The following is a 4,848-nucleotide window of genomic DNA, read 5'->3' as shown; positions in this document are numbered from 1 at the left end:
GCGCCTGTGTGTCCTCAGCGTCTTCCTGACCTGTGCTGAGGGTGGCCTGGCCCTGCAGCCACTACTGTTTCCCTCCCTTTGTCCCCCATCCCCCCAGAGGTCCCCACACCCCCCCCTGGGGCCACCTCCTCCCTGTGGCCTGGGGTGTAGAGTTCTCACTGGCTTCCAGGACCCATGCTGGCTGCGGCCAATGGCAGATGCTGCCCTTTCTGCTGGGGCAGCCACAGGCTTCCCCACTGACCCCTGGAGGGAAGGCACACCTGTGTCACCCATCTCCAGAGGCCGGATCCACTCTCCCTGTGCTGGGCCTCAAACAGGTGGCAGGGACTCTAGAGCGTGGGTGAGAAATGGTGGGGTTTCCCAGTGGGCTGAACTGCAGGGGCCATGCTGGGTGGGCAGAGGGAGGTTCGGGACAAGGGGGTGGGGAATGCATACAGTGGGGCAGAGCATGAGGAACAAATGGGGGAGGGGCTGTGTCCAGGCCCTGTGTGGGCAGAGGAGGGGCTCTGGCAGGTCCTCCCCCTTGTCTGACATCACACTTGGTGATGCGGGGACATGTTGGGGTCCAGCCCCAGCAGGTCCAGGGGTTCCCAAAGGTGTGGACGGAGTAGGCGAAGAAGGAATGACATGGAGATAGCGTTCAGTTGATCAGCAGCCTAGCCAGGTTCTCTAGTCAGGTTCTAGTCAGGTTCTAGTCAGGTTCTCTCTTTATTCTCCTGTTACATCTGTATTTATACCAGTTGATTTTAATCCTATCCATTCTATTCCAAAGGTTAGGGCGTTTGTTATCTCCATTCCAAGGTCACTACTCTACTGTTCTGTTCAGCTACAAGGAAGTAACTGAAGGAGATTATCCTAAGTAAAGATTATGTAGCTTAAGCGTGATTGTTCGTAGTTGAGGTGATTAACTACCCGCCTGGCACTTAGTTAAGGGGTTTTACTGATTTATTCCCTTCCTTAGTCCTGTTAATCCCTAACTCCAGGGAAAAATCCCCACCTGGGGAAACAACCTTTCTCGGGGAGGTGGCCTCATAGTGCTAAGAATTGGAGCAAACATATTAAGGACAGTATGCCAGGTCCCTTGAAACATATGCTGTGCAGATGTTTCTTCCCTGTAGCAACTGTGTCAAGCAACAAGGATGAACCAGCCTCCGGCAGGGACAGCCTACTCTGATGATTGGTTTCAGTCACGCTCACCCCCAGGCACCCCTTAAATGGGGGGGGGCAGGCCCTGGTGTCTGTCTCCCATCTTGAGGGGGCTCCTGTGCCCTCCCACAGGGTCCTGGGTTTCCTGCCTTCCGGATGGGCCCCTGGCTCTAAAGCTCAGAGCCACAAAAGGCACCTGTGGCTCGCTGGACCCTGCTCTACTTTCCTGTGTAAGATTGTCATTTGTGTTTTCATTTTCAGACTCCCGGAATTCATTACTAGCTGGTGTTGCTCAGTGGATAGAGCATTGGCCCTCGGACTAAAAAGTTCCGGGTTCAATTCCGCTCAAGGGCACTTACTTTGGTTGGGCGAGTGCGGAGGCAACCAATTGATGTGTCTTTCTCACATTGATGTTTCTTTCTCTCTGTCTCTCCCCCTCCCTTCCACTGTCTCCGAAATCAATGGAAAAATAGCCTCAGGTGAGGATGAACAACAACAAAAATAGGACTGACACTGGGTTTTCTTTTCAGGCTGCTAGAATTCCTTACTAGGGTGCTGTTCTCAGAATATCCACGAGGGGCCACTATTGCATCACCTCTGCAAGGTGCCCTCTACGACTGTCAATTAGGGTTTTTTCCGGCTGGGCGGCAGGGTTGACTTTACCATCTGCAGTAACAGGAACAGACCAGCAGAGGGTGACAGCCTCTGCCAGCTCCCAAGAGACCCCAGGCAGGCAGCTGGGCTGGGCGGAAACCACACCTGGTTTCCCTAAAGCAGGGGTGAGTGGGAGGCTGAAGGATGGCTTTGGGGCCAGCTGGCCAACCAGATGCCCTGGGAAGCCTGTTCTGCCTGCCACTCTGCGGATGAGTCTCTGGTGGTCTCACTGCGCAGGCCAAGCCCTCCAGGAGCTGGTTGGCAGCACAGACTCGGTGCTCATGGCGTTTGGGGGTGGGGCGGAGTGCCCACCTGGTGTCTGCACCCCTCTGTCAAAGGGATCAACCCACTGGCCCTGCCCAGGCTGATTGGAGGACCCTGGGGCTGCAGGCAGGACCTGGGGGACTAATGACTCAGCATCTCCCTGGAGCTGCAGGGGATCGCTGAGGATGCTGTGAGCTGAGTGGGGCTCCAGGGGATGAGAGAGGCTGTCACGGAGGTGGGGTGGCATCAGGGATGTGGACCAGGAGGCACCGGGGCAGAGCCACGTCTCAGAGCGAATGCAGGAAGTCAGCCGGTTTTCAGACCCTGAATCAATTTCTTTTTGAGGTAAAACAATCTGCCAGGGGAGGCAGGTGGCGATAGCCAGGCACAGAAAAAATGATGGTACTTTGTAATTTAAGCCACAGAAGGCGAGGGGAGGCCCGGCGTTCTCCACACAAGGCCCTCGCCCAAAGGCAGCTGGACTCTTCTTAGGTTAGCAGCTGGGAGGGACCTCGGGACAAAGAGCAGCCGCCCAGAGGCACTGGTGCAGTGACAGGACCCCTGTCCACTGGGGGTGGAGGAGGGGAGGGTGGGGGAAGAGTGAAGCCCATCAGAGCAATGGCCACAGGGTGAGGGGCTGCTTTCCCAGAGGTCACAGGTAAAGGAGAGGTCACAGGTAAAGGAGAGGTCACAGGCTGTGGGTTCAGTTTTTAGCTCTGCCCTTTGACGGCTGTGTGCCCTCGAGGTGGTCGCTCGCTCGCCCTCTCTGTGCTGCAGTAGCTTCACCTGTGCAATGGTTCACAGCTGCTCCTCACAGGAGTGTGGGGTGATGGTGTGTGCGCCCCACTTGCCCTGAGGGCTTTCCACTTCCCAGTCAGCACCCCGGCCTCACCACCCTTCCCTCCCCCAGCCTCCAGGGACGGCACGGGCCCCTCTGGACCTCTTGCTTTTTTCTCTGGAGGAGCCACTGCTCTCCTGTCTCCTTTCAATCCCAGTTGTCACGGTCCCAGCAGGATAGAGATGACACGTGCGAATTATTTTCTGGAAGGACTTCGGCAAAGGGACTGTTAACAGGTGCGAGAGCAGGGCAGACAGCCAGGGAGGTGGCAACCAACCGAGGTCTCAAGGGGGCAGGGCCATATAAGAGTGGTCACGTGAACAAGGGGGCGGGGCCATGTGATCAGAGTGGGCAGGTGAACAAGGGGGCGGGGCAACGTGAAGATTGAAGGGATGTGGACAGGAGCCACCAGAAGCTGAAGAGGCCGGAAGGACCCTCCCCTGGAGCCCTCCCAGTGAGCACAGCCCCAGACGCCCCGATTTCAGATTCTGGCCCCAGAACGGGGAGAGCACGTGTTCCTGTTGGTTGAGGCCAGTTTGTTGTCATGGGAGCAGCAGCCCCAGGAAATAGTCCCCTCCTGGCCCCTCCTTTTGGGGCTTTGACCGGGTTCTGGGAACAGCTGAGCCCTGTGCCCCGCAGAGGGGACCCCCTAGATCTCTCACTGCAGGGCTCACAGGGAGACCCATCCCTGTGTCTGTGTCTCAGCCCTGCCTCCCGCTCCCCCGGGCTCCTCGGCAGCGACAGTGCAGTGGGCGCACGGGGCGGGCTGCTGGGTGGGAAGCGCAGCCTCGGGGCTCAGGGACTCCCCGCTGCCTCGCTGAGCCGCCCCCTCCCCTGCAGGATGGTGCAGGGTTCCCCCCAGCCCGCCCTCCTCTCCCAGGCCTTCCCCCTCATGAGTCCAGCCTGGGCCTTGGCTTCCTGGGGCACCTGGTTGACAGGAGCTGACAGCTGGGTTGTCATCCCCATATTCCAGATGCCAAAACTGAGGCTCAGAGAGGGGAGCAGAGGTCCCTACCCCCAGCCCCCCTCCCCCTCCACTCAGCCCAGCTCACAAGCCGCTCCCTGGCCGCTGCCTGGTTACAAAGGAGATCAAGGAGGCAGAGGGTCCAGGTAGTGGGTTCTGGGCCAGAGGTCAGAGGTCTAATATCAGAGTTCAAAGGTCCAGGGTCAGAGCTTAAAGGTCAAGGCTCTATAAGAGGACAAGTGTTCGGGTACGGTTCAAGTTTGGGTTTTAGGGTTAGGGCTAGGGTTAGGGCTGTGGCTAGGGTTAGGGTTAGGGATGGGTCATGGGTTAGAGGTCAGGGGTCAAGAGTTTGGGTTTCAGGGTTAGGGTTTTAGGGTTAGAGTTAGAATTAGGAGTCAGGGTTGGGGTTAGAGCTACGAATAGGGCTAGGGTTAGGGATGAGTCATTGGTTAGGGTCAAGAGTCAGAGATCAAGGGTCAGAGTCCAAAGGTCAAGGGCCAAAGGGTCAAAAGGTCAAACATCAATGGTCAGAGGTTGAAGGTCAAAGATCAGCGCTGAAATTTCAAGGGTCAGAGCTTAAAGGTCAAGGGTCAGAGGTCAAGTGTTTGGGTTTGATTTTAGAGTCAGGTGCAGGTTTTAGGGTTAGTGTTTGGATTTTAGGGTTAGGTATTTAGGGTTAGGGGTTAGGGCTAGGACTAGGGTTAGGGTTAGGGCACAAGGTTAGGGTGAGGGTTAGTGTTGTATGTGTGTTCCCCCACGTCCCGTGTGGTTTAGGGTTCAGGATCTGGAAGAGGAGCCGCACACAACTGAAAGAGAAGAGACCAGAGATAATTTGGAAATATTGGGGGGCCAGGTGGGCAAGTCCAACTCAAGGGGAAGGACCTCCACTGGTGTCCAGGCTTCGCCAGCCTTTTATTCAACTTTGGTTACACATAAAGCCCTTAGTCAGGCAGGTAATTGCGGTAGCAGACAGACTATCTTA

This window comes from Myotis lucifugus, unplaced genomic scaffold (genome assembly GCF_000147115.1).
Source record: "Myotis lucifugus unplaced genomic scaffold, Myoluc2.0 scaffold_1760, whole genome shotgun sequence".
Taxonomy (NCBI): Eukaryota; Metazoa; Chordata; class Mammalia; order Chiroptera; family Vespertilionidae; genus Myotis; species Myotis lucifugus.
The sequence above is the reverse complement of the archived record's forward strand: the minus strand, read 5'-3'. Positions refer to the sequence as shown.